The sequence below is a fragment of the Jaculus jaculus genome, chromosome 1 (genome assembly GCF_020740685.1).
Source record: "Jaculus jaculus isolate mJacJac1 chromosome 1, mJacJac1.mat.Y.cur, whole genome shotgun sequence".
NCBI lineage: Eukaryota > Metazoa > Chordata > Mammalia > Rodentia > Dipodidae > Jaculus > Jaculus jaculus.
The window spans coordinates 97,614,179-97,636,428 of NC_059102.1; the positions used below are offsets into that span (position 1 = coordinate 97,614,179).

The 22,250-nt window shown below is 36.9% G+C and overlaps 1 protein-coding gene across 3 annotated transcripts in view; it reads right to left on the minus strand.

Annotated features, from left to right (window-relative positions):
- Nucleotides 1-22,250, minus strand: part of Lingo2 (leucine rich repeat and Ig domain containing 2) — a 1,280,444-nt gene that overhangs the window by 691,309 nt on the left and 566,885 nt on the right. For all 3 annotated transcript variants that reach the window (XM_045160274.1, XM_045160271.1, XM_045160280.1), the window contains one exon: nt 15,391-15,495. The gene's annotated coding sequence lies outside the window, so the exon portion shown is untranslated. The remainder of the gene's footprint in view (nt 1-15,390; nt 15,496-22,250) is intronic.

Genomic DNA, 22,250 nt, shown 5'->3' on the forward strand with positions numbered 1-22,250 from the left:
AAAGAAAACCTTTTCATTTCATTTTCAAGATAATGTCCAGCATGTCTGAGGAGGAATTTAGTGGTTCATTTAACTTGGTATATTGAAAGGAACTATGATCTTCCAAAACAAGGAATACTTGGCAATGAATTTATAGGCAAGCATTTCTCTCAGGAGGAGAGACATATTTTCTATCACATGTTTACATATTTGGGGGAAAATAACAGGTCCATATGAGGATAACTTAATCAGAAAATCCATTTTCATAACTCCATACACTCAGAGAAGAATGAATTTTTAATAAAAGATGGGTAGGAAAAAAAGAACAATTCTATGTCTAACTCAGCTTTCCAGATACGGGGATCCTATAGTGATAAGTTTTATAAACGGTATGGTCTGGGCAAAGCAGATTGCTGGATGTTCTGTAAACAGAGACTCCTTTGGATAGAAGCAGATGCTAACACAGTTTGGGAGGCAAATTGAACACCTGTGAAGGTTAAGAAACAGAATTAGGAAGCAGAGTTGTCCTGCAGTGGGTGGACATGGCCATACCTTTTCCACGCCACAAAATGCAAGAGAAAGAAGTAGTAGAAGTCTGCCCCCTACAGGTGATGTAAGTCCTGAAGGAGCAGACAGCTGTAAACCCTGGGCTAATCTCGGGAGAAAGGAAGCAAGCTTCCTGGATGCAGAACGCAGACAGTCCATTCCCATAATTACCACAGGGTCCTCAGGAGAAGAGTCTTCAGTATGGGACTATACTACATGGAGTAAGGTTTGGACGAATACATTATAGATTTATTACCCTACTTACAGGCATTCCCATTCAATTAAAAGAAGTTGAACTCAAACTACTACTAAAGCAGAATATGGTTCCCGTGGATAAAAAGAAAACATCAAGGCCCCGATGCCTAGAAATAAAATTATGCTTTTTATCATATGTGTGGTTTATACTTTCCTTCAACACAGCCAATTTATCTCAAAAATGTTGTTCTCCCCAGTGGTATTGAGAAATATTTAAAACAGTTGTTAAAAACACAGGTTCTTAATTGTGAATCCCATAGATTCTGATTCATTAGTGCATTGAGGACTTTAGGGATTCTTGTTTTTTGGTACCTCGGGAATGCTGCTGTAGTGAGATGGGGCAGACACTTCACATGTGGAGGAAAACATCTATAGTGATTCAGGAATTCTGGCTGCATTCAACATTCTTGAGATTCTGAGTCTGACAGATAGAATACATTGTCCAGGAGAAGTCAGAAAGGAACAGAAGGAGAACATGAAGTAGGGCACAGGGAGCAAAGGTGCAGAGAAAAGCTCTGTGGATAAGCAGGTGTCCGGGAGAAGCATGAGGGAGGGAGTCTTTGCAAGAGTACTAGGTATGGCCTATGGAATAAGAGGAAAAAATATTTCTAAAACATACACAATGTTCTAAGTGATGTATTGAGTGCATTGTGAAATGGCAATTGCATAAAAAAGACAGAAGGGGAATATGGGACTTCAAAGTAATCAAAGTGTCTTTAGCAGATTTAACAAGGCTCTAAATTTCCCACTTAAAACCTGATCAGTCCAATAAATGTCTATTTAAACTTGTGCTTTATTTTGCATATAGCCAAATTCTTATAAATCTCTTTTATATTGAAATGATGAAGAGTGTAGTTCTGGATCCAAGAGAAAGTTTACAAACTGCTTATTAGTCTTCCAATCTTTATCAATTTTTTTATTATTAGAAAGACAGTTCTGCATTAACAAGCACTAGATCTCTTCACTTATGTCCTGTGACTAAATTTGACACATTCATACAGATTCATAATTTAGTCATAATTTACTCGTAATTTAGTAAACCAAGGCTACATGGGACTGAGTGGAAGGCTTCAATATTTCTATACATTTGTAACTTTATACATTTGTAGTACAAAAATTGTATTAGCCAAAAAGCCTATACATGAATGTATAAAATCCTACTTGTGCCATATTTAGCCTGAGTCTATAGGCTTCTAATACCATAGTTTGCACATGAAACATGTGCGTTAGAGAATTCAGCACAGTAGAGAGACTGTACTTTCTTGCTTGTATTCAGTGACATAGGTGGTACTTCACTTACTTCAAACTGCTTAATTATGTTACAAAATGTGAAGAGGGAACAGAGGGCACCTGGTGAGGTACTTATATCTGATATGATCCAGACACTTTGATTAAATAATAAAATAATTATTATTCTAACCAAAAATCATTCAATAACTGATCTCAACAGAATGGCTTTTGGAGACCTCAAGTCCATGAAATATAGTTGCAACATACGCTACTCATAGACTTTATAATAAAAACAACTGCATCTGGAAATATTAGGTTTATTGATCCAGTAGCTCTTTTGAGTTACAGTCACTTAGGTTGTATCAGGTAATCAGAATCTCCACTCTAGTGCTTGTAACCTGCTCAGACTGATGTTCTAAATCCACCCAAACCTTTCTATAGCCAGGACAGGTTTAAATTTCAAAGTATGGCTTCTCTATTTTGCATTCAAAATAGGAAGTGGTAGAGAATGAGAATGGCTTAATATTGATAAGTTGAAAGGCTTTGTCCAACCATCATAAGTTGGCAATCATTAACCATGTAGAGAAGCCATACTTTGAATTTTTTTTTAATTTTTTTTTGTTCATTTTATTTATTTGAGAATGACAGAAGGAGGCAGAGAGAGAGAGAGAGAGAGAGAGAGAGAGAGAGAGAGAGAGAGAATGAGAATGGGCGCGCCAGGGCTGCCAGCCACTGCAAACAAACTCCAGACGCGTGCACCCCCTTGTGCATCTGGCTAACATGGGTCCTGGAGAATCGAGCCTTGAACCGGGGTCCTTAGGCTTCACAGGCAAGCGCTTAACTGCTAAGCCATCTCTCCAGCCCCATACTTTGAATTTTAAACCTGTCCTAGGCTAGCAATATGAAAGACTGTTTCGTGATACTTATGGAGACAACAGGCCTTGACTCCTTGGATAATGAATATTCAGTCACAAGGGTGAGTAATTGGTATCTTTCAGTACTCTCTGTAGTTGAACTAACATGCCCCAAAGGTCAGGAATATTAAAACCCCTTTTTAATTGTTTTTATTTTGAGGTAGGGTCTCATTCTAGCCTAAGTTGACCTGGAACTCACTCTGTAGACCCAAGCTGGACTCAAACTCACAGAAATCCTTCTACCTCTTTTTTCCCACCTGCTGAGATTAAAGGTGTGTGCCATTATACCTGGCCTTAAAGATTTTTTGATATATGATGATTTCCATTTTTTAAAATTTTATTTGAGAGTGAGAAGTACACATGGAGAGAGAGAGAAAGAGAGAGAGACAGCGAGAGAGCGAGAGCGAGAGCGAGAGCGAGAGCGAGAGCGAGAGCGAGAGAGAGAGAGAGAGAGAGAGAGAGAGAGTGTGCACCAGGGCCTTCAGCCAGTGCAAACAAACTCCAGATGTGTGTGCCCCCTGTGCATCTGGCTTACTTGGGTCCTAGCAAATCAAACGTGGGTCCTTTGGCTTTCCAGGCAATTAACCACTTACTCATTGCTCCAGCCTGATTTCCACTTTTAATAGGTTTATCATGATGTTTCCCCACTAAAAGCCAACAGGCCTCTGCACCCTCTCTTTTGCTTGAATAGTGGGTCTGTCCATCAACAAGTCAGACAATTTGCAAAACATTAAAAACAAGGAGATGTTGGTAACTGCTTGCATTTGTATTACTTCTCTCTCTATTTCTCTTTTCCCTCTTGATATAAAAGCCAGAATATCAGAGGAAGGAGAAAGGTCACAAAACGGAGTATCAGTATGCAATTAAAGTATGTCATGGAAATCCTATTGGAGTACATGGAATATGTTAGAGCAAAAGAATATTATATTATATTTTACATTTTATGCTATTATTATGAGAAGAAAACATGACAGAGAATGCAAAATTTATAATACTGGTAATTCTATGGGTCTGCTGTCTATGAGTGGGAGAATAAGTTGCACCTTTTACCTCAATCTCTTCACTTCCCACATTACAAAATAAGCTCAGCAGGATTCACACCTATGAGCTATTTATTTTGAAACAGGAGTTGTGGTAATCATGCAATATATTTTTTCATGATTAATGTCAAAACAGCCTTAGAATAATTTTTAGTTGTACATGAGCTTTATTTTTGCACTTGTACATAGAAACCAGCAAGTCGTCCAAAAATTGCTCAACTATTAACTTCAGAAGTTAAAATCACCCAAAACTCACTTCTTTTGACTTATGTCACATGGATAAAGAGGGTAATAAACATTTAATTGAAATGAGGGGAAGTAGACAAGGTAATGATTCATTTGTGTTACCTTAATATAAGAGAATGAGTTCTAGTATTAATCTCAATGACTTCAGGGAGCAGAAAGGAGACCTAAATATGTGCAGGAGTAATGACTGCTGAAGCACATCGTGAATCTCTTACCTTACCTAAAGGCATTCCCATTCAATTGAAAAAATGGACTGGCCCTGTTAAAAATATCAGCCAGAGTATTGACAACTTGCACAATGTGAGGGGAAGCAAAGACAATGGATATATAAAAATCATTCTGGAAGTCATTCTAAGATTGAGGTGTAGGAATATGTGGGAAGGTTCAATAAAGAGATAATTAGTTAAAAAAATCAGGGATCGGATGGTTTTAACCATATCTAGAAAGTATTCATGTTCTAAGTGTAATAAGGGCAAAATAAGAAATGAAGGTGAAAAAAGAACCAGAGTGGTTCAAAAAGTTTGGCAGTTGTTAAATGTCTGATTTATTATTTGTGATTTTTTATAATAATGATAGGACACACTTATAGATGTGTCAAATACTGCATATTGTCATCATAAAAGCCTTTAAAATTTATGGATTTGTTGAGATTTATCAAAGACAAACTTACCTTACTGAATTATTAAAGCACATCTACAAATGAAAAAATGTGTATATGTATGGATACAGTGTGATTTTTTTGATATATGTATAAATTGTGAGATGATTCCTCTTAGCTAATTAACTTATTCATCACCTTGAAACTTAACTTAAAATATTTTATTATTTATTTATTTAAGAAAGAGAGATGGAGAGAAAGAATCAGATAGAGAGAGAATGAGTGCACTAGGGTCTCTAGCCACTGAAACAAATCCAGCCACATGTGCCACCTTGTGTATTTGGCTTTACGTGGGTACTAGGGAATCAAACCTGTGTCCTTTGGCTTTGCAGGCAAGCACATTTACCACTAAGTCATCTCTCCAGCCCTTGAAACTTAATTTCTGAAGTGAGATTATTTAAAATCTCTTCTTATGAAATTTTAATACATTATTATTACCTTACAAGTCTTGTTTAATGGAGAGTTTATATCTTCTGTTCGGCATCTCCATACCTGAATAGAACTACATACAATCCATCACTCCACTTCTGGGTAGATGTCCAAAGAAAATAAAGTCACTATGTCAGTGATACCTGCAATGTTTATTACAGCATTATGCACATTAGCTAATATATGGAATCAACCAATTAAGAGATGAAATAATAATTGTGACATGTAAAATGGAATACATCCCTTATCTTACCGTTGTTAGAATGAAACACACAACCAAAATATTTTATGGAATAAATCATTTATTTCTGCTTAGAGTTTCAAGAAGTTTTTTCCTGTCAGGAAAAACATGGCACAAACAGAAAGCTGGTTCATATTATCATATATCAACAGTAGAGAAGAAGCAGCAAGAATGATGAGCTGGCTTGCACTGGCAAGGGGCCTACACTGTTGTGGTTTGTATTGGATTTCCTCCATAAAGTCATGTGTTTTGAATGTTTTATTCCCAGCTAATGGCAATTTCGAAAGTTAAGTCTTTTTGGAGGTGTGTTGGTGGTGGTAGGCTGAGGATCCCTTTCGCTAGAATTTTGCTCACTCTCATGCTGCTATTTCTACCTGCTGAGAAATAAGTGATGTCCAGCCTCTGCTCATGCTATCTTTTCCATATCATCGTGGAGCTTCCCCTTGAGACTGCAAGCCAAAATAAATGCTTTTCTCCTATATGCTTCCTTTTGTCTGGTGTTGGGTCCCAGCAATGAGAAAGTAACTACAAGTGAAAATTGGTACCAGGAGTGGGTTATAGCTATAAGAAATCTGGATATGTGGCTTTGGTCTTTTGTACTTGATTTTCAGGAGGAATGTGGAAAGATTTGAAACCTTGGTCTAGGAGATACCTTAAGTGCTCTAAGCAGTGCTTGACAGATCATTTTGGTTAGAGTTGAAAAATCTAAATGTGAAGAACTATGAACTGTTTAGACTTGACTTATGGGGATAAGAAAGATCTTTCTATAGGCTGAGCTAGAGGCAGTTTATGTGAGAGGCTTACTGCATCTTTCTTTGTTCTGAGAGCTTATACAGGGTTGAATTGTATAGACATGGACTGGTGTGAGCATAAGGACATTGCAAAGAAAACAATGAAAGCTTCAGGCTGGAGACAGTTCCTGTTAAACTGTAATTGAGAGATAACCATCATTGGGCCAGTTGCCCTGCATTGGGACAGCAGAAAGAATGCAGATTATTTTAAAATAGGGGGCTTTGAAGGCTGAGGGAGCCTTCTCCTCTACAAAGTTAGCTGTATTTTCTACTGAATTAACAAATTCTGTAGTCAACCTGGTACCATGAGAACATAACAAATTCAGGAAAGAGGGGATCATTGGATTTACACTTTTTATTTTTTTTTTAGAAATGGCCACAGGGCAATATGAAACAGGGTTGTTGGAGTGCCTGTTTAGAGACCAGAGTGAGCCATAAGGATGAAAAATTATTTGCAGGAGATTCCAAAACTATGGGGTGACTGCCAAGGAGAGCTGCTGTCTTAGAATGGATTGTACTGTATGTAGCCCAGCTTGAGGGGCAGAATCTGAACTCCAGAGACCTTGTCACTAATTAGAAATGTTGGACTTGGAGCTACAGGATTTGCTCTGTTTGCTTTAGATCTTGCATTGTTTCAATCTGTCCTTGAGATGCCTAATACCATATTTTATAGTGTGAATATTTATTCTATGCCATTATTATGATTTTTGTTTTATAGCTCACACTTAAAAGGCTTGGACTATGCAGTTATTTGGACAGTGTTGGCATTGATAAAAAATTATGGGAATTTTTAAAGCTGGACTGAATGGTTTACATTTTACATCCCTGATGTTCATCAGTTTATGGGTGGCATGGGAGTAATGTGGTGGTTTGAATTAGGTATCCCACATAAGCTCATGTGTTTTGAATGTTTGGTTACCACCTGATGGCAATTTGGGAGGTAAAGCCTTGCTGGAGTAAGTGTGGAGTAAGTGTGTTGTTGGAGATAATCTTAGGGGTGTTATAATTTGCTAGAGATCAGCTCACTTCCCTGCTACAGTTTCCCACCTGCTGTGGTAGAGGTTCATGCTACATTTCTCCTTCCATTATGGAGTTTCCCCTTGAAACTGGAATCCAAAATAAACTCTTTCCCCCTATCATCTGGTTTTGCTTTAGCGCCTTGTTCTAGCAAAGAGAAGGTACCTGCAACAATTACAAATCCAAAGGCCTTCCATCAGTGGTACATCTCCTCCAAGGGTGCACTTGCCAAAGACTCTGTCAGCTACTGATGAAGTATGAGGCTTTATCATAAGTATATGAGGCTATAAGTAACACTGTCCATTCCAATGGCCAGAGCAGAATGGTCTTTAGTCTTAAAAGAATGGAATAAAAAGGGCATATGGTAGGATGCTTGGAGGAGGAGAGGAAATTATGGCTTTTGGGAAATCACAGGTGAACCTGGAAGTCCTGATGCTATGTGAAATACACCAGATACAGATAAAAAACAACTGAAACTAAGGACAACTGGCAAAATAAGCAAGGGTGATGTTTTCCTGTGAACTGGATACCAGCACAAAGGGGAAGGAGATCAATGCAGAGAAAAATCAACTCCTACCAAATCAGAGAGCCAGAGCCCCAGAGGCCCCCAACACCTCAGCACTGAAGCAGACCAAAAATGAACCCAACATGGCTCAGGGAAATCTTGCGGAAGAGGGGGCGGAAAGAATGTCAGAGTTACATGTTGGGTCATGATTTTCAGAGACATTTATCATACTAATAACTGGGGGCTAACTCCACAATGCACGACCCATTTTCAATAACAAGGAGGGTCTAATGGGAGGGGGTAGATCACAGATGAGCCTAAATAATGATACCAAACTGCCTGTATTTACTGAAAAGAAAACTAATAAATTAAATTAAAAAAAAAACAAAACAACATTTCCACATTAATATGTGGAAGTAAAGTCAAACCAGTGATTCTTACTCAAAAGTAAGATTTGTTTCAGGGTACTTTTTCCCACCCTGTAACTCTCACAATCATTTTAGCTTCTCTTTTGCAATGTTTCCTGATCCTTGGAGATAACTGCACTAAAGAGGCCCCCTCAATAGAAAAGAATTGGCAGAAAAACAACTAAAGAGTATAATCTGATGGGAATATGACCAATATGTGGCATGTTCATAGAGTAAAGTTAACATATGTACATATGCAAATTATATATATATATATATATATATATATATATATATATATATATATATATAATTATGTTGATCAATGTAAGGCATCATGAAAAGAAAAACACCTCCAGTCTTATTTATTTCACTTAATGTGATAATTGGTGAAATTAGATAAATTAAGTGGGTTAATAGTAAAGTCAAATCTATGTATGCTCACTCTTGAAAATTGCTACATTTGCTTTAATTTATATATAATGTCTTAGCCTTTAATCCTCATCAGCTATCTGAAACTGCAGGAAATGTGTATTGAGATATGATGATGAAACAATGAGAACCCATCAGATAATTTCAACATTGTTTTATTGCAAAAGAAAGAAAAGAAAGGTAAGTAGGTCTCTACTCAGATGACATGTTCTACATCAACATTCTCTGCTTGTCGCTAAGATCTTGTGCTAAGCAGTTCAGTGATTACTTTGTATATGAAATCAGATGTCTTCCTTCTAAAATCATTATGTGAATAAGGTAAAAGTAGGTATGTACCTTATTTTATAATATTTCATTGTCCTCTCACAAGTTTTGGTAGATAAAGTAACAAAAATGTTCAGATGTAAGGGAATGTTAGTAATTTCACTTAATGAAAACACTTAAATTTGGAAAGAGACCCTTTATAATGTTCCATTTTTCATCAGTCTGATATAAATTTCAAAATCAAAGTACCATCAACAGCAGAGAAGGAAACTTCCATTAGCTAGAAAAGTCAACTTTGCTCTTAATGGAAACACTAAATTACTGCTTTCAAACCTAAATGATATAAAACAACTTTAGTTCTTTCTCAGAGAATAAGGAACATTTTAGTTTTAAAGGGAGCATATGTTATTTTCATTTACTTTGAAGGAAACATGAAAATTAAGAGCCTTCCATTTAATAGACAAACAGCTATAAGAAATGAAGTACAATAGCAACAAGAATTTACACTCAGTTTTAAGACTACAAGATGGGATATTGTTCATACTAAAATGTTAGGGACAGGAAACCAGGCTTAATACCAAAGGTCAGGGGCGGTTATACCTGAGGCATGCATACAGTTATGAGAAGCACAGGAACCTAGAGTCAGAATTTTCATTTATACCATACTCAATGAAAACCAGGGGAAGACGACAGACAATGACTAGGAAGCTTCATAAACCACAGCAAAATATTATATACTAACATACTACCATACTTTAAATTTTTTTTGTTTTATGTTTATTTATTTATTTGAAAGTGACAGACAGAGAAAGAGGCAGAGAAAAAGAGAGAGAGAGAGAGAGAGAGAGAGAGAGAGAGAGACAGAGACAGAGACAGAGACAGAGAGACAGAAAGAGAATGGGCACACCAGGGCCTCCAGCCAGTGCAAATGAACTCTAGACGCATGTGCCCCCTTGTGCATCTGTCTAAAGTGGGTCCTGGGGAATCGCGCCTCAAACCAGGGTCCTTAGGCTTCACAGGCAAGTGCTTAGCTGCTAAGCCATCTCTCCAGCCCGTACCATACTTTTGATTATTAGTAGCAAAGGTACATCAATAGAGCTGGAAAGGAATTTACTTAGTTGAAGTGAACACAGTGAACAGCCCAAGGCATGCTACAAAAGCCAAAGTTTCTCCTAAGTACTGCAAATAAAACCACTCTGAAGAAAACCACAGAAAACTGCCAGGGTTTTAAAAAGATCCAATAACTTCCATCATTCTTATATGAATTATATTTTAAAGTGTACATCCTTACATTAGATGGCTGTGTGCACAGAACTGTCATATAGGACAAAGTAACTGGTATCTACTGTTTGAGGGGAAATTCCAAGGGTAAAGAAAGTGCTAAGCTGCTACTTTCCACAATGTGAATTAAATTAATTAATTAAAAAATTAACACTGAGAATCACACTAACATACTACTATAAGATTTCTGATTCTAGAATTATATGCTAGTCTGAAATAATACCAGACAGAAAAAAAAAAAAAACATACTACCTTGATAGCACAAGAGCATACTACATGAAGGAATTTATGTAAAACTGTAGACATGAGTTGTTGCCACTTCATTTAACATCTTCACACAAGGGACGCTAACTTCATTTGCAATACATTTATTCAGCTTATGTACTTAATTGTGTAAATCAGGTAATGTTTCAAAGGTGCATAAGTTCAGAAGATGATAAACATCTGCTTTCACTATGCAGACAAAACCCTTTGTAATAGTTATTTCTAACATTATTTTAAAGAAATAAAATATGTTTCTAATGTTTAGTAGTCCCATTCACTATAATTAATATTTCACATATATATGCCTACCCAGAAATGGAATATATCATTTCATCTGTGTCTGAAATTTACATAAATATTATCATACTGGCAGAGTCCCTGACAACTGGTTTCTATCATACAACAATATTAGTGAGACTGTTCATGTTGATTAATGAAGTTTTATGGCATTAACTTTAAACAAATCTAGTATATCACTGTTGATATCTGTTCTGATGGACTTTGGATTTACCGTATTCCTTCCTACCTGTCTCTTTGCTTACTCAAATGAATATAGTGTGATAAATCATTTGAAATATGTCACATGGTCATGCTCTGAAATTCATGATGGGGATAATAATAATGCTGAGGTTGTAACTAGGTGAGATCTATTCTTTTGAGTAGTTCAACTCATTTCCTGTCACAAAGACAGTGCTTCATGAGAGTTACTGCTATCCCACGTCATGGTAATTATTTACTAGTAAGAAATTCATTGAAGAGGGGCTGGAAAGATTGTTAGAGCACAATTATGACATTATGCACAGAGACTTTGCCTCTTCCCCATAATGACCCAAATTCCCCAATGAGCAGGGTCCCTTCAGAGGGAGGAAGACAGGAAGGAGGTTAACATGTGCTATTTACACACTGAGTTATGTACATAACTGATAAGAGAAACTATTATTTTGGCCTTTGATAACTAGTGACTGAATATTTTTTATACATTCTTGAGCCATTGTCCTTATACTTTATCTTATCTAGGTTGTGAGTTATTTGTTTTGTTGCTTGTTTGTTTTTTGTGGTAGGTGCTTACTCTAGCCCAGGCTGACCTGAAATTTACTATGTAGTCTCAGGCTGAACTTGAACTCACTTTGATCTTCCTACCTCAGCCTCCCAAGTGCTGGGATTAAAGGCTTGCACTACCAGGCCCTGCTCATTTGTAAGCTTTTATGTATAATGACTACATTTCTTATTAGCAACAATTATTTAAAATATCTTCTCCAAATTGATTTTTTCTTCTTGTTCTTTGTGGCTTTTATTCCTAACCAAACTCAATATGTCTGTAAAATATTTTATTCTCATTTTCTTGACAGTTTAATATGTTACAGAATTCTAGGATGATTTTTTTTAACTTTTCCTTTAGTATTTGTAGATATGTTTCATTGCCTTCAGAATCTCTAGTAACAACAGAAGAAAATCTTTATTCTAATTTTATAATTATTCTTAATATCTTTTTAACTTTGCATTTCATAATTTAGATTCAATGTGTCTATATATATACTTATTCAAATTTATGTTTCTCAAGATAATGTATGTTATTTGAGGACTTGTTTTAAATGGTGAATAATTCAGATAGTGAACCTTAATATGAAGCATAACAGGGACTTCCAGTCAAGATGGCATCCACCTAACCACGCAGCAACCTCCTCAGGGAAGGAAAGGCAAGGTATTAAGGGTTCACTGGGATTTAGAGGGAACAGCAATCTCTCACAGACCTCCAGCAGGAGGGTACAGAGAGGCAAAAAAGGGAATTGGCTGACTCCCATGTTCCTGGGTAGCCCACCCAGTCCCCAATCCCCTCAAGCAGCCATCCTAGCCATAGACCCAGCCTAAAGTTCCTCCTGCATTAACAGCAGGCAAGGGGGCTAAGATGTGGTATATCTACAAGATGGAATTCTATAGAGCACTAAGGAAAAACTATACAATGAAATTTGAAGAAAAATGGTCAAACTGGAACAGATTATTCTCAGTGAACTCGCCCAATCACAGAAAGATAATCACCACATAGTCTCACTCATCTACAGTTCCTAACCTGAATCTACCGGAGATGCCAACATACCTAGCAAGCATCTGGAGGAACAGACAAGAGTGGGTGGGGAGAGAGAGGAGGGTAAAGGGGAGAGGGGGACATAAAAGTGGGCAATGACAATGGTTCCATAAAATTCTACATCCTAAATAGACTAAATGGTTAAACCTTCACAAGGGCCTTAGAGGGAACACCTGAATCACAAGGCCCTGGAAAGGGTATCATGAAAACTGACCTTAATTTCCTTGTTTCAGTTTCTTGCCTCCGCCCCCCCCCCGTCTCTCTCTCCCTCTCTCTCTCTCTTCTCTCTTTCTCTTTCATATTGCTTGTCTTTTTCTTCTTTCACTCTTTGGGCACTGACCTGTAACTCCCAGTATTGGCATGTGGCTATCATCCACAATGCACTCTTGATCTGAGAGACCTACAGGTTTCCCCAAAGAAGACAAAATTCTGTCAGAGCACTTGACCCATCAAAGGTTAATGGTAAGACCCTACTGCTAAATACACCATATGCTGTCAGCACACAACATGAAGTGACATGGCTGGAAGCTGGAAGAGAGTCAATCTACAGACAGTTAGGATGTCTAGTGCCAGAATGTGCTACATGAGTGACTGGGGAACATAACCAATTTCTGTCCAAGCAACTCATGGTCTAAGCTACTCTGCAGCAAACAACCTGTTGTGATGCTCACACAAATCCACTAGTGGCACACAGCCATTGTGGGAAACCAACTGCTCTTGATTTGGCTAACTGATCTTGTCAGTGGAACGAACCCATAGCTGGAGCTGGAAAACCAGTCAGAATCATATCCAAAACTGAGCCTGCTCTCCATTATTAAGCTCCTACCAATCATGGGCTACAAGAGGGCCTACACATATTACATTCTCTCTTAAAACAAACAAACAAACAAACAAGGGTAATACCATTTATCTGGTGATAACTTTACTCTCCAGCAGAGAATTTGCTTCTCTTTTTTAGATAGATGCAGACCCTAAAGACAGAACCACCCTATCATACCTCAAAAGGGCCCCAGGTGAAACTAAGAATAATTGGGGAAACAAGCAAGAGTGCTGTTTTCTTGGTGAACCTGGTACCAGAATAATGCTGAAGGAGATAGACACAGAGAACAATCAACTCCTACCAAACCAGATATCCAGAGACACAGAGGCTCTCAAGACCTCATCACTGAAGCAGACCTAAAATGAACCCAATGTGGCTCAGGGAAATTTGTGGAAGAGGGGATGGAAAGAATGTCAGAGCCACATGTTGGGTCATGATGCACAGAGATATTGCCTCCTACTCTTCACTGATGGCTAACCCCACCAAGCAAGACCAATATTCCACAACAAGGAGGGTCCCTGCAGAGGAGGCCAGTCAGGGACGAGACTAACAATGGTACCAAGTTAATTATATTCACTGAATACAAAACTAATAAAAAAAAATATATAGGGCTGGAGAGATGGCATAGCGGTTAAGCACTTGCCTGTGAAGCCTAAGGTTCAAGGCTTGATTCCCCAGGACCCATGTTAGCCAGATGCACAAGGGGGCGCACGTGTCTGGAGTTCGTTTGTGGTAGCTAGAAGCCCTGGTATGCCCATATTCTTTCTCTCTCTCTCTCCCTCTTTCTCTCTCAAATAAATAAAAATAAACAAAAAATTTAAAAAACATATAAAGCATTCCTATTCTCTAGATTTTCTTCTTTATGGCAATTATTATAATACATATGCAGTATACTCATGCTGCTTTATTCTTTTCTGAAATTTTTATTTATTATTTATTTTCAAGCAGAGAGACAAGAGAGAAGGATGAAAGCCCCAGTGACCCTTGCCACTTCATGAACTCCAGAAGGATGCCCCACTTTGTGCATCTGGCTACATATGGGAACTGGGAAATTGAACCCAGGCTGTCAGGCTTTGCAAGAAAGCATATTTAACTGTTGAGCCCTCTCTCCAGTCCCATGCTTCATTCTTTAATATGAAACAGTACTTAAATTTTCTTATTCTCCTTTCTTATTTTGTATCCTATATAATTTTTAAACTTATCTTCTGGTTTATTCATTCTTTCTTTACTTTTACAGCATAATTTAAACCACTGACTGTATTCATTTTAAAATCTCTTGTCTTTTAAAATATGTGTTTTTATTTGTCACTTTTAAATCATTGACATTGTTATTTTAAACATTTTATTCATCATATCTTTTGAACTTTCCAATTATTTCTATAACTTCTATGATGCCACTTCTCATATTTGATGCACTGAAAGATTTTCATTTATGGCAAATTGCTTATTTATGTATATGAACTAATGTTATTAAATTCACTTAAAGAATATGGAGGCTCTGTACTCTGAATTGTAACATTTTCCTAAAGAACTTTAATTTATTTCCTTCAAAACAGCCATAAATACTTCTGAAGACACTGCGTAGCTTTTCACTTATTTTTTTTTTAATTTTTTATTTATTTATTTGAGAGCGATAGACACAGAGAGAAAGACAGATAGCGGGAGAGAGACAGAATGGGCGCGCCAGGGCTTTCAAGCCTCTGCAAATGAACTCCAGACGCGTGTGCCCCCTTGTGCATCTGGCTAACGTGGGACCTGGGGAACCGAGCCTCGAACCGGGGTCCTTAGGCTTCACAGGCAAGCGCTTAACCGCTAAGCCATCTCTCCAGCCCTTATTATTATTTTTTTTTTTTGAAGCAAGCCCAACAGACTTTTTTTTTGTTTGCTTGTTTATGTGAGAGGGACACACACACACACACACACACACACACACACACACACACACATATATATATATATATGGAGAGGGAGAGAGAGAATTGGCATACCAGAGTCTCCAGCCACTGTAATCAAACTTCAGACTTGTCCACCCTCTTGAGTACATATGTGACCTTATTTGCTTGTGTTGCTTGGTGCATCTGGTTACATGGGATCTGGAGAATAGAATGTGAGTCCTTAGGCTTTGCAATAAAGCACCTTATCTGCTAAGCTATCTCTGCAACCCACATTCTATAACTTTGTACACTAATCAAGATTTAATGAGAAGTGTAGTGAATACACTCCCTTATGGAAAGTAAATTCTCACATAAAAACTGTTACTTTTTCTCTAAATAACCATATACATTTATTCAGGTTAAAAAATAAAAAATGAAAAAATAGTAACTAATTTTAAAGAAATTTAACAGATTGATGATTCTAAAATTTTGGAAGAACAAAGAATCAAAATAGCCATTTTGGCTTAATTTTAAATGGTACTAGCTCATTAGGAAAGGTATTTGTGTAATGAAAGCTAAAATAGAATACAAGAAGATGAAAGAAAGCCACACAAGGCTCTGTGGACATATGGAAACCTAAATTATACAAGGAGGAAATGATGGACAATGAAATGATACTGATGCCATTAAAGAAAAGCCACAAACTTTGATTTACAGTTACTTCATGTAGAAAATTCAGCATCAAATTTACTGTGGGATACAAAATCTCATAATTTTATATTATATTTATGAATTAGAAGATACATTTTTATACACACTAAAAATTTATGCAAAAGAAAGACTGATAAACTATATTTCACTTAAAAATGCTCACTTCTTGGGCTAGAGGGATGGCTCTGTGGTTAAATGTGCTTGCTTGATTTTCTCTCTATCTACCCCTTTATCTCTCTCTCTTTCTCAAATAAATAAATATAATAATTTTTAAAAGGAACACTTCTATGCTGGGCATAGTGGTGCATATGCCTTTAATCCAGGCACTTTGGAGGCAAAGGTAGGATTATTACTGTTTGAGGCCAGCCTGAGGCTACATAGTAAATTCCTGGTCAGTCTGGGCTGGAGTGAGACCCTACCACAAACAATCAATCACACAAACAAACAAACAAACAAAACCACTTCCTTAAGAACTAAATATTAATAAAAAGTAATCTGTATATTCCCATTATAATGCAAATTAACCTTTTCCAGATAGAAAATAAACAAATCATTATTTTGAATATTAGAAAGATCCTAAAATGAGAAATATCCTGTATTAAGAAAGAAACATGTACAAAAGTAGATAACAAGTAATGAAGAGGTGATGATAATTAAACATTAATGAAACATTAATGAAAACATAAACTAACACCAGTGCCTAGCAAGGTATAATTAAGACCACTGGCATTCTATATATCACTGGAGATAAATGTTTTGGTAAAATATTAATTCATAATCAATATGTTTACATGAGATGTCATGAAATGGTCAGATCATAAAATGGAAGATGTCTCACAGATAAGCCATCCATTATCTATTATGACTGTCCACACCTGGAGCTGGTGTTCACATCCAACTGACTGATGTGCTCCAGGATCAAAGAAACCTCTTTAATCCTCTACAGAGAATAAGCATCTTTTAGCTCAGGGCATGTGGCAGATGAGTGGCCTGACTTTGAAGTTCAGAAGGAGTAATTCAGGAATAAAACATAAGTTCATCTGTTGACAAGTGACTTAAACTTGTTATTTTTAACCATTGTTATCTCTTGTTGGAAGTGCCTAGTAGACACTGGAGAAATAGTCCATTGGTTAAGAGCACTTAATGTGCAAATGTGAGGACCTTGGAAGTATGAGAGACCACTCTAGTTAGATCTCCAACATTCATGTGAAAAGCTGAACCTTGCCATATATGTCCATAACCCTAACCCAGTAGGGGATCAAGTAAGAATGGAGTGGAAGAGCTTTTGAGTGAATCCCACCATAGGCAAGTGCATGGGAAGGTACATGGGCACATATACATGTGCATACACCAGACACATGCTAGGTTACACACACACACACACACACACACACACACACACACACACACACAATTTTAAAAGTATTGCTTAGTAGGAGGAGTTAAAATTTTGATGAAGAATTATTGTAACGAATATTCAAATATTCTTAATTTTCTATATTATCATTTTAATAGACAAATTGATGATGTTAAACTTTACTTCATAAATGTTTCATTTATAATATTGCTGTTTTTTCCCCTTTTTCTTAAGGTTCACAAGTTTAATTACTGTTACTGCATTATCTTATCACTGAAAGTGCTAGAATTTACTTAAATGAAATAACACCTACTTCCTAATGATTTGAGTAGAAAATAATGGCCCAAAGTAAAGAAATTTAAGTAGATAATATACTTACAAGCCTCCAGAAACTAAACATTAATTTCTTAATTTCTGAAAGTTAAATTCAGATGTATTATAGGTTGCTACTACATAAAAAATTTATCACATTAACCAGTTTGTTCACTACCTTGGGATGTATATTGTGTTTGTTACTTTTTGTTGCTATAACCAAAATACTTTGCAGAATACCATCAGGGAAAATGGTTTATTAATTACAGGTCATGGCTTCACATCATTAAGTCATTGGTTTCTTTGTCCAACTGTGCTTGGCCAGTTCTTCATACACTGGGATGTGTAGCAGAGATTTCTCACCTCTGCAGAAAGCAGAAACAGAAAGAAACCATGGATAAAATTCTTCCAGGGATACACTTCCTCCAGGTAGGCCTTACATCCTAAATGTTCTATAACCCTTCAAATGGTGCCAATAGCTGGGGTCTAAGTACTCCAAGTACAAACATTATCTTGAAGAGAACTTTAATTTTTTCCAGTTTTTAATTCTCATTTATGGCTGATGCTTTTCCTTTGTTCCTACGAAGATTGCTCTGATCTTACTTTAAAGTGTCTTCAAACTAAAGATTGATGAGATGTGTCTTGGGCTGGAGAGACGGCTTAGCAATTAAGTCATTTGCCTGCAAGGCATAGGATCCCAGTTCTATTCCACAAAACCAATGTAAGCCAGATGCCCAAGGGAGCACATGTGTCTGGAGTTCGTTTGCAGTGACTAGAGACCCTGGTGTACCCATTCTCTTTATCTACTTTTTCCTCTCTAATTCTATCTCTCTCTCTTAAATAAATAAATAAATATTTTTTAAGAGAGAATATGTGTTTTATTTTGTCTGGAAAAAATGTGCTTCCCAGGTAGGAAACATAATTCTGTTTATGTCTCTTAGATAGTACAGAGTGCAGAATTCTTAGTATAATATGCAATTGTCCATACTCTGCTCTGTGTGTGATATAATGGGTGGTACTTATTTAGAGCCTCAGATTCCAGTACCCTGTAAAACATGGCTGCTCATAGCATTGCTAGATTTTAGTACATGATTGTATATCATTGGAATGTATTTATTTTTATATTTATTTGCAAACATCAATCAATGAACTAGTTTCATTATTATATTTTCACATACACTAACCATTGGCCTTTGCTCACAATTGCTACATAGTACCCTTGCCATGCCTGTTCCTTACCTCCCATTGTTCTCTATCTTCCTAGATAATTCCCTTTCTCTTTTCCTTTAGACCTCTTCCTCCCATGTCCTAGTCTCCCTTTTGATTTCATGTCATTCATTCATTCATAGATATGTAGAGATATATGCATTCATATATATGACTCAGGATTCCATGCATCAGAGAAAAGATGTAACATTTATTCCTTTGAGTTTGGCTTATTCCACTTCCCAAACACTGTGCAGTAGCTTTTATTTCCTCCCTTAAATCCATGTAGCTCACATAATAAATATAGCCAAAATTTGCCTTCTTTCATTAGCTGCAAAAGCTTGTAAGTTCTTTGTCAAATTTCTTTCACTCTGTTCAAGATTGTCCTTTCCTGTTTACAAGTATTTTAAACTTGTTTGGGAGAAATATTTTATACATGGGATTTTTTTTCTTCTGGATAAGACAACAAATAATAAAGGGACTGATACCCCCAGTTTGAAAATACTATAAAACCATCTGATACCCAGACAGTTAGCCCATCTAGTGCTGGAAAGCATTGCATGAGCTACTGTGGGAGAGTGGCCAACAATGGTCTGAGAAACCAAAGGTCTAAGCTACTCAGAGGCTGCACCCACCAGTGCAATAGTGGTGCACAGCCTTTGTGGGTAACCAGTAGATTTCAGATTGGCTAAGAGATCTGATCAGTGTTAAGGAACCCATATCTGGAATTGAGAACCAGATCAGAATTCTAGAGAGAGAAATATTATGCTCTTCAGTGTCATGCTCTAGTTAGTCTCTGGCTCAAAGGGGTTGCATACATCAAATTCTCTCCAAATTAATAATGCTTATCCCAGTATCACATTTAAACTGTGTTGACTTCACCTTCTGTTGGAGAATCAATTCTTCTTTTTCCGAAGGTCACTAAAAACTACCCTTCACACTTCAGTCAAGCCACAGCTGAAACCACAGAGGAAACGGGGAGACAAGCAAGAGTGCTGCTTCCATGCTGAACCTGATAATCAGCACAAGGGTGAAGGAGACAATTGAGCATCCTCAGCGCCTACCAAAGCAGAGATCCACAGGCTCCTCGGAGCTCAAAACTAAAGTAGACTTAAATCTCACCTGCCATGCTCAGGGAATTTTGCAGAAGAGAGGGTGGGAAGACAGAGCCTGAGGAGCTGGTGCCTACTCACTAAGTTACTTTTACCTTGTCTTCCCCCCTGTTTTTAATCTTTTGGGTCCTGAGATAGTTAATGCAATGCATTGATGTAGCTTGGTGATATTACCTGAATACCTGGACAAACATGGTTATTTCTTGAGTGGATTTCCAGATGAGGTGCAAATTTATATCAGTGGACATTAGGTAAAGCAGTTTGCATTCCACAAAAAAAGAGAGCCTCATCTAACCAGTTGAAAGCCAGAACAGAATGAAAGAATGACCTTTCAGTGAAAGACATCTTTAGCCTTTGGACATGAACTATAGCATCACCTCTCCCCTGGGTCCTCAGGTCTTAGCAGGAAGCCCATTCAACACAGCTTCCTCATGCCAGGATCTGTGAGTGAATGAGCCATGTTTAAAATCATGTATTACTCATATACTTATCATCTATCTATCTATCTATCTATCTATCTATCTATCTATCTATCTATCTATCCATCCATCTATCATCTGTCTGTCTATGCCATCTATGATCTTTCAACCTACCTGCCTGTCTACATATCTATATTTTTATTTCTCTCTGGAGAATTCTTTCTAAAGAAAAGCCTAGAAGATATGTTTGTTTATCAGAGTTATGATTCAAAAATTGTAAGATGTATTCTTGTCCCATGCTGTATCAAATTGTGACATCCTTCTTCCTAGACATATCAGGTCTGTACAAAATCACACAATGATGACAATAAGAAGTTGCAAGTCTTCCTCCTAGAGTCCAGAGCACAATGATCTTCTAAAAGGAACTGCAAATTCATGGGCTAAAGTTAAAGTGGCAGTAAAGAAAATTAAAAAGCTCTGAAGTACATGTTTTGATACCTATTAGCACATTCTGCTCTTCAGCCTCCTACTGTGTTATTTTCTCTTACCATGCAGACTTTTATGCTGACTTATTTACATACCACCCCTAAATATTTAGAAAATCAGTACAAATTTACAATCTAAGTTGCACAGTTACTTTAAAAAAAAGTTAATGATACTCAGAATTATTTTCAAATAAACAGCTGAGATACAAGGTGATGATATGAATATCACAGGGATCTGGAACAGATATGCATTATTTAAAATTTCTTATAATTAACTTTTTAAGGAAATTTATCTATGTATTTACAATTGGCTTACAAAAATGTTTGAATGCTATGCATAAGTAACAAGTTTAATCAATTAATGATCATTGCATATGTATCTATAAGTATATATTGTTGCTATTATTAATTTGCTATTGCAAATTAAAAAGAAAATTGAATGGGTAGCTAAAGGACTTAGACTTCATACTTCTGTTGACTTTGCAGGCATCTCTTCACACCCTGAAAATGAAGCAGAACATATCTGCAGCATGTTAATATAAACTAATATTCACTTCATGAGACATCCAGCTGTCTATTTTTCAATTTGCACTCACTGAATTTATGTTTTTACTGCAAACTAATTAAGAGGCTCTCATCCTTTTCCTTGAAGTGTCTGCAATAGCTACTTTGAACTTTCCTAGTACATTAGCCAATGACCCCTTACTCTGGGCAGTCAGTACAGATTGCTACCGAATCCAAGAAGGATACACATGAAATGATCTGTTAAACAGCTAACATAAAATACTCTAATCAAGCACACTCCAAGCTTATTGGCTTCATGTTGGTATAGCATTTTGATTTTTCAGGTTATAAAAATAATTTTCTAATTACATATAAGGAGACCTGTGACTTATGTCACAGTAAGCATCAGTTGCTAGCATGAACTTCCAAACACAGTTATGGGATGAAGGGATTTATTGAAGCTTACAGATTCAGGGGAAGTTCCATAATGGTGGAAGAAGCTGGTTCATGTCCAGGCAGAGAGAATAAAAGTGACCACCAGCAGCATCATAAGCAAGTACACTCTAGGGACTCCATGATGGCAGAACTCAAGCACTTTGCATATCTTTAGATTGGAATTCTTGGTCAGTCTCTATACCTTAGGGCTGTATCCTAGGATCTGCCCTCAGTGACACCAAGTTACAAGCTTTAATAAAACCACTTAATCTATTGGAGTATATTCATTCAATTTATTCCAGTGGAATGCATTCTTAAAACCATATTTAAAGTTAAATTGTATTAGTACAAATCTAAGAAGTGAAGTCTTTTCATGAGATGAGGAGGACTCTACATTCATGAATGGGGAATGCCTTTTCTGTGTAAAGAGTTA